The 9,052-nt window shown below is 40.2% G+C and overlaps 1 long non-coding RNA gene across 1 annotated transcript; it reads right to left on the reverse strand.

Annotated features, from left to right (window-relative positions):
* Positions 1 to 1,104: 1,104 nt before the first annotated feature.
* On the reverse strand, positions 1,105 to 4,471 carry LOC109483252. Its single transcript, XR_002141004.1, has 4 exons — positions 4,297 to 4,471; positions 3,112 to 3,382; positions 2,212 to 2,401; positions 1,105 to 1,190 (listed from the first exon to the last, which is right to left on the reverse strand). It is a non-coding gene; the product is annotated as an uncharacterized LOC109483252 (long non-coding RNA).
* Positions 4,472 to 9,052: the final 4,581 nt, after the last annotated feature.

The raw sequence follows: 9,052 nt of genomic DNA on the forward strand, positions 1-9,052 counted from the left end.
TTAAATGTACTTATTACTGTACATTAAAACCAAACCAGTCTGCACACAAATTCTGTGCAGTTGAGGGGTGGAATTATTAATGCCTAGTGTTTCCTGTTTCAGTCCTAATAAATTAGGGTCAGTAGGTAGGGATTATCTTCTTTCTTTTTTTATAATATTAGACTTTGGCAATCTCTAGTGATCTAACTTATAAAATATGTAAGCTTAACAAAGTAACATGCATAAGGACACTAATTTCAATGCCAATGTTGGAAAACTGATCGTACAATGTTTCATCACTCATCTCAAAATGTTTATGTTCCCTGCAGGGGTACCCACAAAATACGGTCGGCAGTTTTTTCTTGGTTTGTTCATGAAATAGGAAACACATTCAACATTTTTTTTCTTAGGCCTAAGTTCATTGTAGAGAGAGGAAATATAAGACTTAGGAACTATATAAGCTACCTTTGATTGGCACTTCTTTCTCAGACTGGCAGTGTTGTGTGGTAGTTTTGTGGTTGAGTCTTTTCCCAATCCTATCGTGGTGAGTAAAAAAAGCAATAATGTTTAGCCCCCAACAGGTTGATCCAAGACAATAAATGAAGTCAGGACTCTTATCCATCTTAGAACATTCAGAAGAAAGAAAGTTTTTTACATTTGAATGTAAATTTTCATAACATGTTTGTTTTTGGAACACATTAATGAGAATGAAAGTTCATCTACTAGTATCTATCTTACTACCTGTGATCAATCGATCAATTAAGAGAGAGTCATGATTCTAATTTCCGTAAGACCAGCTGCAGTCTCCTCGCAATACCGAGTCAATAGATAAAGTTGAAAGATAATCTAGAAAGGGATTTGGAAATTTTACTTTCTCAGATGGGTGTAAGAACACCTGGATCCCTCAACCAATGGGGGCTTATAACGATGCCATGCACCTTAAATTTGACCCGTTGCTTACATTACGTTTCAAGTCACATGATGATAACACAGACTTCAGGTAATTTCAACTTGTGAAGGATCAGATGACAGTTCAAAAACTTGTTGGTAAAGTGCCTTAAGTTGTGTAAGGATATAGCATGAAAGTTACGACATATTAGTTATAAAAACATCTAATTGTACATACCTTTTACACATCTTTGGTGCTTTTACTTTGGTCCATCCTGTTTTGTTTTCGCGCAAAGTCTTTCCAGGAGGATTGTGTCTGGATACTGGGAGTTTTCAATATTGCAGAATGTAAGTAAGATGCTATATAACGAACCTAACATTGCACATATTCACAGTAACACAGTAAAATTGTAATAATTCAGACTACTATGTCATATTAATAAGGAAGGGAAGGATGATGACTGACAGGACTAACCGATATAACCACAGGGCTCAAAATATGGGGTGCAAATACACCTTTAGTAAACTTCAAGGTAAATTTGGTGCTGTGCAGGTATTTCTGATTATAATCTGCACTGGTCCATCAAAGACATCACATCCTACTACTTAGTATATAATGTCCCTGGGTCCATATTGTACTACATGTAGGTTTAATGTGGATTTAGAAGGATCCATTTACTTCTTTTAAGTCTGAGTGGTACAGGTAAAATTTGTCTGGTGCAGGTAAATTTCAATGTTAGGCCACACCGATTTAATTTTATGGATGACATCCTCTGAAGACCCCCAAACTAGTGCGCGCGGGTGAATAAAAAAAAATTCCGGCCAAAAATAAAAATGCCACCAAACCACAGGAATAATACAAAGCTGGTATTGTGAATTTGCGACAGTACTTAGCGACGTATTCGACAAGCCGTCACATGCTGGCTTTTTGCGGCATTTATGAATCGGTACTGTACTAGTACTTATGTACTGAGTTCTTGAGTTGTGGAGCTTCGAATTCGATAGCCTGGGTGCTCGGCTCCATTTTGTCGCTGAATACCATGGACTACCCAGGCCTAGAGCCAGGCCAGAGCCTCGGTTGAGGTGATTTTTTTTTTTTTGAGGGCGACAGGCGAAAATCAATCCAAAAAATTAAGTTGGTGTGGCCTTACTCATAAAAAAAGTCATATAAATCTATGAGTAGTTCATCATCAATGATAATGAATAATTCTCTTAACACTCCCATAAATCAAACATAAAATACACATACAGTTAGCCTTCTTCCTGTTGGTTTGCTTTATCTGCACGAATTTGGTGCCAAAGCCAGCTAGACTTTACTAGTAGCAGCGTAAATGTTAAACCCACCTTCCTCTTGCAATGGTACGTACTGTCCCTCCCACCTGGCTACAAATATCTGCTGACCAGTCATTGTCCCTGCTGGAACGATGACATCAGTGCCCTCTTCTGTTACCATGACAACCACACAGCCTGTGGTGTTGGCAACTTCTTGAAGATGGCAACATCCATCCTCTTGTTCCTTACATTCTTCTGTTATCTATTAGTAAACAGAACAGATTAAGAAAAAACTGTTCAACAATGTTAAAATGTAGATGACAATGAGCTTCAGGTAGTTACATTGCAAGGCAGCATACTATGTCAATGACAAGTAGGCTTTTGTGTACTAAGGCTAGCCTAGCTGGGATTTAAAATTAGTAAGTACATGTAGTTTTTACACATTTTTTCATTGACTTAAAAAAATCGCTTTGGGAATCATGGGTCCTCACTTCACTCAGGTGAAAATGAGTACCTAGCTTTGGCTAGGGACGTCCCTCGGATAGGACGTTAAATGGAGGTCCCGTGTTTGGGAGAGCCACACCCCACGCAAGAACCCACCACACTTATCGAAAAGAGTAGGGGACCTTCCCGGTGTGAGTGGTTCAAACATTACAGTCTGGTCTCAGGTTTGACATCTTTGAAAAGGTGATATTCACCTGTTATGTCAATCCTTCCACAAATGTGGTAAATCGTCATAAATAAATAAATGGGTACTGATAATACCAAAAATACCAATGAAGGAATATAGAATGTGATATTACTCATATAGGTTTGTATAACTTAACTTTCTAGTTCTCAACTATTACACTATATTTCAACTCTGGAACCCAAACATACAAACCCCAGGCCCCTAAATCAGCACCCAAAACAACAACATATGTTTTTTTATTAAAAACATGTCATGTCTTATGAAATGTTATATTATTCTACCTTTGTTGTTTCCTTATTGCAGCATGTACATGTAGCTGTTGGATTGACGTCACAAGGAAGACTTCTACAACATTGCCCAGGAAGCCAGTTGTCCTGCAACTTAAGCTTCATGTTGTAGAGTCTTCCACGGAGTGCAGAAGGCAGCAGCAAAGACATATCCTGGTGCATGTCTTCTCCTTCCATGGCTTGCAGCATGTCGTTTACTTGCTAAGGCTAGCCATTGATTTCGATGAGGACTTCAGTCTAATTGTCTCCTCTCTCCCAGTGAGTTCTGTGATGGACATACTTCACTTTACTTACATTTCTCAAATTATGTACAACAGATTTCAAGGGTCTCAATGCTAGAGACAGCACAATGCAAAATTAGCCAAATACGAAAGACAGCTATGTTTTATTTATTAGAAAAAATACAGAAACTCATGATTATCCCCATTGATTGTAACACTATATCAAAGACAGACTTGTGCTAGCCCTTGTTGCTTGAAAAGTTACTAGTGGGTTTTATTCCATATTAGGCCACACCAATTTAATTTCTTGGTTAACGGACTCGCCCGCTTCATTTTTTTCTGATTTGCAAAAAAAAAAAAAAATTCAGAATCAACTGCAAAATGCTCAAACAGTCCCTTTTCTTCCTAGTTGTTACAGTTATTCCATATTTCAATGCAGTGGTATCATTAAAATTCCAAATTCATTCATTGTTTAAATTTTGAAGCCTGATGTGTTGACTTTTTTTTCGTCCACCCGTTCCATTATTTTTCTAGAAAAATCCGTTAACCAAGAAATTAAATTGGTGTGGCCTTAATTTGCATTTTTGAAATTCCGATCATGTTGCAAAAAAAATGATCATCATCATAAACCTGCACAGCTCTTACTTTACCTACAGGCTACATGTAATTTGTGCAGGTCAGAGCTTTCGAGTACCCCTGACTCGTTACTGAAAATGTACTTAAAATTGTTCTAAATCATTAAAATACTAAGTTCTAGGAGAATGTAACAATTAATGTATCTTGAATCAACCGGTGACCACACAAGGTACTCAAACTAAAGTTTCCTTCGATTGTTTATGACGAGTGATTTTGAAACATATCAAAAGTGAAAGTGAACTGGTGCATGCCCCCCACCCACCCGCACCCAAAAATACCCCCGAAACTGTCAACAACTTTTCACCGAAAATACCTCATGTACCTTAGTAAATGTTTAGCCATCGACATCTCGTGTCGTAGTGTGGGGTGATATCTTCCTCTATACACCTATGAGTACCATGACGCATATTTGGACCAGACAGTTGCCGATATTTGAGTAAAACCTCTTGAAAGTGTTGAAAAGTTACCGTGAAGAACTCGACGAACTTTGAACTTTGTAGTTACGACCGCAAGGGATTGTGGTATAGATGAAATGTAAATACCCCTTTCGGTTGAACACCGTAAGGTATCGGACCGGAGTTTCTCTCCGTATTTCGAGCAATTTGACACCCTCAGCCCGACGGGCTGTCATTTCTGTACTAAACGCGGGTCGGAATTTTTCACTCTTTTGGTGGAAAGGGGTGCCGTGCCGCTTATCAATACACTTGATTGATATTTTCTGCGCCCAATTTATTTAGGGGTAAATAAGGCACATCAAAGTACATTTTTAAAAAAGGGGTCATTTTTTTCGTCATTTTTAACCATGGCTGCATGGAAAAAACGAATTTTCCCAGGGTAACGGCTTAGTACTCGAAGAAGCTCAGAACCTAATGTTTCCAAAATTTGAATTTAATTAAAATCGATGCGATAAGTTTATCGCTATCTTCGATGGCCCGAACACACCCAGAACGCATATAGAACGTACCATCCCGGCGGTCAGGCGAAAAGGCCACATAACCATCCGCGCGGACGAATACCAGGAAGTCTTCGCTGGACCACCAACATTACGCCACCTATAAAGGCTATAACTAACAGGCTTTTCAGAAAATACAAAGATATGTACACAGATATTACGATTTCAGGGATATCGCGGCCAAAACATACCATACAAAGTCACGTTTCCGGCGATTTACTGCGCACTTACTTAGAAGCCCCGCCCCCTGTTCTATTTAGAACGCCTCAGTGTCAGTCAAAAGCAGCGTGGGAATTGCCTGGTTACCAAACCTATTATAGCTCCCGAGTCCTACATCCTCTCCTATTTGCGGAGAGGATGGGCTCGGGAGCCATAATAGGTTTGGTAACCAGGCTAGCGTGGGAGGGGCCACCAGAATGTCGGTTTTGCCGCCCAACTTTGGGGTCGCGTTTTCAGAAAAGATATTCAATGGAGAAAGATATTTCAACAAAAATACGCTCTTCTGATGTTAGGAAACGTCGAGTCTTGCAAATCAAATATTTCAACTCAAATATTTCCTTTTCTTGCTTTCTGACGCCGAGCAACTCCATAAATGTTGCCAATGACAGGCGGACCGCTAGAATCGCTATTTACTAGTAGTTAGCCACCGTCAGGCTATGGGATGGTTAACCTAGTCGTATTTAGTCCTGTTGATGTTGCCTGTATGATCGTGATTGACATAGTTTGAATCGCTAAGCTGGTTTGTGTTCTACTGTAAAAATGTGAGACCTCAAAGTTTGGTATATAATTTTTTGCCAACTGTCGGTGTTTATTAGGGCGACAGCCGCATCTGTACATAACATCATACGCAAGCGAGAAAGGAAAAGCATACACATATAGTCTTTCAGGATCATTTTGTGTTTATTATGGCACACTTGACAGAAGCTAGCGAAAGTAAAAACTCACACTACAAAACTCCTTTACAGAAGAACTACTGCTAGAAAATTTTAAGGTTGTTACAATAATTGAATTGCTAATTATTATCAAGATCTCTAGAGTAGAATAACCACCCATTATGTTCTAGTTTATAAGATAAAACTTGCTAAAGTTAACTGTAATATCAACTCCATAGTCCTGCATCTACAAATATATGTTAAGTAAACCAGTCTCCAGTGATTACATAAAATTAGTATTTTTTGGTTCAGCGTTCTTTAGTCCTTATGTAGATTTCTGTCCAATATTATTTTTTTTAAATCTTCAACATCGGGTAAGGAACATTCTAAAAGCAACTCATTACCATCAACAAGAAGGTTATTTTTTAATGTATATTAAGTATTTGCATTTTCGTTTAGGCCATGTTGATTTGATTATATGGATGACATCCTCTGGGAACCCCAAAACTGATGCGCGCGTGCGAATAAAAAAAAAGTTTTGCAAAAAAAAAAGTTAGCTTTCACTATGAAATCTACGTGGTCAAGAAGGTGGAACAAATGGCACAGAATATGTTATGGCGAATAATCTACTCTTCGAATTCATTTCTTTACATTTTTGTCTTTTTTCCTTTGATTTTGGCATTATACGACATTGGTATCATTTCTAAACGTTTTCCTTGCAACTTATGGTATATTTTTGCTCATTTAGCAACTGTTTTGCACGATTTACAGTATGGTTGAAAGCTTTTTTTTTTGGAAACGGCCGAAAATTCATGCGCGCGCGGATGTCATCCATATAATCAAATCAACAAGGCCTTAGTAACTTTCAGTAGTAAAAATGAAGTCCAGATGCATGGTGATGCATGATTAACATACGGCTGCATCTTAATTCGTTATTGTGACATTTTAGACATTTCGATTGTACTTTTACGATGAGTTCACAGTGACAAATTAAAGATCTTTCCATACAGCATGCATGTTTTCCTATATACACAACTTCGCTGCCAACACAATAGGCACTACATAGTAAGGATATATCAGCTTACTAGTATAAGAATGATGCACATACCATCTAATCGTCTGTAAGTGATCAGACAAGGATCTTGAAGAAAATGTCCACAGGAGACGAGGAGCTTGCTCGCGTGAAATATATATGGGACAAATTATCTAAGACATCGCCAAAAAGTGGCCTAGAGGAACAGTTGATTCATATGCAGTGTCACAGAATATGCCAGGAATTTACAGAATGTTGTGAATTCTTCCATCTCACTTGTCCTCGCTCTTTTGGGGTTGTTTCTCTTCGGTTGGCTTGTCCGAAGAAGTGTCGTCGGATTTTTCGGAGCCGTCTTCCTGGTTGCTCTCTTCAATCTCTTCTTGGATGCGAAGCTTCTCAAGTAGGGCTTCTATATCTTTCTCTGACATGCTGTTGACTTCCGCTTTCACAATAGGCTTCAGTAGGCACTTCAGTCCGTCGAAGAGAGGAAAATCACCGTCCGTTTGTTCATCTTGCAAGTCGAGTACTGCTGCAGTGTTGCGTACCACATTTGGGTTGGGGCATTCGAATTCGTTCGGATTCTGGCGATTCTGGGGATCTTGCTTGGCTCTCACCGTCGTATTTATGGTGTGAAGCTTGACGATGTTGCCTCCCTGCAGCTCCACGATCACCATCATTCCTGAGAGGTTTACCTCGGTCCCCTGGGCCACCTCAGCGAGCTTGTTCTGTGTGGAGAAATGTGGGTACAGACGGTCAAAGTTGGCGCTTATCTCCTGAGCTTGTACCTTAGCTCGTGCCTTGTCCTTGTTCTGAACGAGTGGCAGCTGCTGGTCCTCTGGTTTGACCTTCGCCTGAACTTCACGGTAGTAGCCAGCTGGAACCTTCTGATCAGCAGCTCGCTTTTCATCTAGATTGTATTCCTTCGAATCTGACTTTGGATCATGCAACTTTTCTATCATGGTGGATCTCAACATGAAGGCTCTGAGCACACTTCCCAGCGTGCGTGCAAACCCATAGCCGGTTCCGTCAGTGGGACCACCAAAGTGTTGGCTGTCGGATGCACTTCGCAAGCCTTCGTTCCCAGCCGTCACGGTGCAAACATGTTGAAGACGTCCCTTCTCATACAGTTCGTTCATCGCGATCATGACGACTTGAAATGAAGGATCCACTTTAACGAAGCACACCAGTCTATTATCTGGTGCCGCCGCCATAGTGCTTCAGTACCTGGGCGTCTGCAGGTAGTGCAGAGACTCGCAAGAACGGGCGTATATCAGACGCGACCGTCTGGCACCCACGCCACCGGCCCGACCAATCCGCGACGAGGCACAGAAAAACACGCTTCCACTAGCGACCAAGCATGGTTAAAATCAACACAGACAAGGTCTGAAGGGTTTGGAAAACGCGTCTGGTATTTGCGACACGAAACCCCATATATATTGGCCGTGTCGCTTCGCGAATTCCCTTTCAGCAAAGTCACGTAAGGGTCAGGTACTAGTATTACCTGCGGGTACTAGTTAGCATTTGGCAGGACGCCAATTGTAAAAATCCACAGAACAGTCAAGTTACTATAACCCAAAACATCTTAATGGCTTACAAGGAATTTTGTGTTAAACTGAATTCAATGAAAATATTAATTGTAAACAGAGAAATTCACGCTAAATAAAACACAAAAATTCGACAAAAAATCTAAATATTTCCACGGGGTTTGAAGGTTTTTGATTTCTTGTTTGAGTTATTTTGTTGACAGCTAGACACCGAAACTGCACACATACTGTTAGCCATTAGCCATATACACAAAGGTTAGAGCAATGTCTTCCTGTCAGAGGTAGGTAACACAAATTCAGAAGACTGATCCACTATGTTTCATGTTTGTCGACCGACCAAAGGATGTGAACCGCAACTATATAAACTTTTTTTACCCTGCCACCAACACAGAAGACAAATACCAGGATAATACTCATTTTCAGAGTGAGTCTTAGTCTTAGTCTTATAATGTTATATAACGATGGCATAACGTCCATGTAACTTAAGTGAGAAAAGTCGTGTAAAGTGCCTTTCCCAAGGGCACAAGATCGGTGGCATGTCAGGACTCGAACTCGGGAACTCTTGGTTCTGAGTCGAGCACTCTGCAGTTACGCCACACAACCCCACTAACGCCAAAATTGTCTAAATTTCATGACGCACCCGCCTGCTTACAAGTGTGTGTGTGTGTGTGTGGGGG

This window comes from Branchiostoma belcheri, unplaced genomic scaffold (genome assembly GCF_001625305.1).
Source record: "Branchiostoma belcheri isolate BF01 breed outbred unplaced genomic scaffold, Haploidv18h27 scaffold63, whole genome shotgun sequence".
Lineage (NCBI taxonomy): Eukaryota > Metazoa > Chordata > Leptocardii > Amphioxiformes > Branchiostomatidae > Branchiostoma > Branchiostoma belcheri.